Source organism: Kryptolebias marmoratus, linkage group LG4 (genome assembly GCF_001649575.2).
Source record: "Kryptolebias marmoratus isolate JLee-2015 linkage group LG4, ASM164957v2, whole genome shotgun sequence".
Classification (NCBI taxonomy): Eukaryota; Metazoa; Chordata; class Actinopteri; order Cyprinodontiformes; family Rivulidae; genus Kryptolebias; species Kryptolebias marmoratus.
The window spans coordinates 31,514,859-31,516,489 of NC_051433.1; positions in this window are offsets into that span (position 1 = coordinate 31,514,859).

A 1,631-nucleotide genomic window follows, 5' to 3' on the forward strand; every position below is an offset into this window, starting at 1 on the left:
GGATGGATGGCAAGGGAAGTTTACAAAAATGGACATCAGTTCCAGACAGTGGATGCCCTTCGTGAAGCCATCTTCAACACTTGGAGCGACGTTCCCACTAGCCTCCTGGAAACACTGGCATCAAGCATGCCTAAACGATTGTTTGAAGTCATCAACAAGAATGGTGGAGCTACTCATTACTGAGTCCTTTTTTTTGACACTTTGATTTCTGTTTTGGGGGGGGTTCGGGTTTTTTTGAGCTATGGTCTTAAACTTTTGATCAGCTGAAAAAAATCATGTTTGAGTGTAAATGCAGTTTTCAATTCATTTCCCGCTCAAAAGTTTTTGTCTCTTACGCTGATTTCTTCTTTTAACATTGTGAAGCTCTACTTAGAACCTTCTTAACATCCAATAGTGCAAATCGCAAATTCTTGCAATTTTTTGACTGGTCTTAAGATTTTGATCAGGAGTGTATTTTTGAAGCATTTGATTGTTGAGCACCACAGACTTTAAGTTATTTTATCCGCATACAAACTTGATCCCTAAGCATCCTTTTATGATCCACTATCCATCTTCTATTAGGAAAATAGGTCTATTGTTACATATGTGGTCTATGAGGTTTGAAGCCAAACATAAAAATGTTTAAAGATTTTAAAAACTTCAAAAATATAACAAAATCCCTTGCTAAAAAGCATCAGATGGCCATAGCTCATCATTGAGAGACAATACCTAATAAACAAAATGAGCATGGGCCTCTCAAATCATTTTCACTTAAAGATAAAAATGTGGAGAGTAATGAAGTTCTTCAAATAATCTTGTTAGATGTTTGTTCAACTAGCTGGGTAAGAGTTGATGGTACTGAATACAGACCTGGACTTGTTTGTAGTGCAATGCAAGACAAAATGCCAGTGTTTTGTCAGATAAGTGATATACTTTTATTTGACAATACTTTTCTTTTGTTATCTAAACAACTGTTCACAGAGATGTATGATGACAATTTTTATGGTTTCAGGGTTGTTCATAGTGAAGAAACACATCTTGTAAAAATTCCTGAGCTTATATTTCACAAGCCATTTGATATTTGGAACTCATATGGAGTTTCTAATGAATGTTTGTTCACTGTACCACAATTTAAAATGTTGGAAACACAGCTGTAAAAAAAGCCTCTGTTTTTCTTGTCTTTATTATAATTAACCAGTCATAAACTAACTTCTTTTTTAGTAGATAACACCTGAAAGTGTTAAACCAACTCTAAGTAGTTAATTTTTGTTCTTGATCAGTAATAACCATTGCATCCACACAATGTTAATTTAACTCTCTCTAAAAAAGGAACTCTGTTACAGTGGTTAAAAAATTAACTGTTTTGATTGTGTTCATTGTGTGGAGCTATATAAGCTCTGAAAAAGTGTTAAAAGTGTCATTAAACTTGAAATAAGTGGTGGAAACCTCTGGACCTCTGCCTTTCCACCACTTATTTCAAGTTTAATGACAGTTTTTTCAGACAGAAACATGGTTGCGCCATGGGATCTCCAGTGTCTCCGATTGTGGCTAACCTCTACATGGAGGAAGTGGAGCAGAGAGCCCTGAACTCCTTTGAGGGAGCTACACCAAGCCATTGGTTCAGATATGTGGACGATACCTGGGTCAAAATT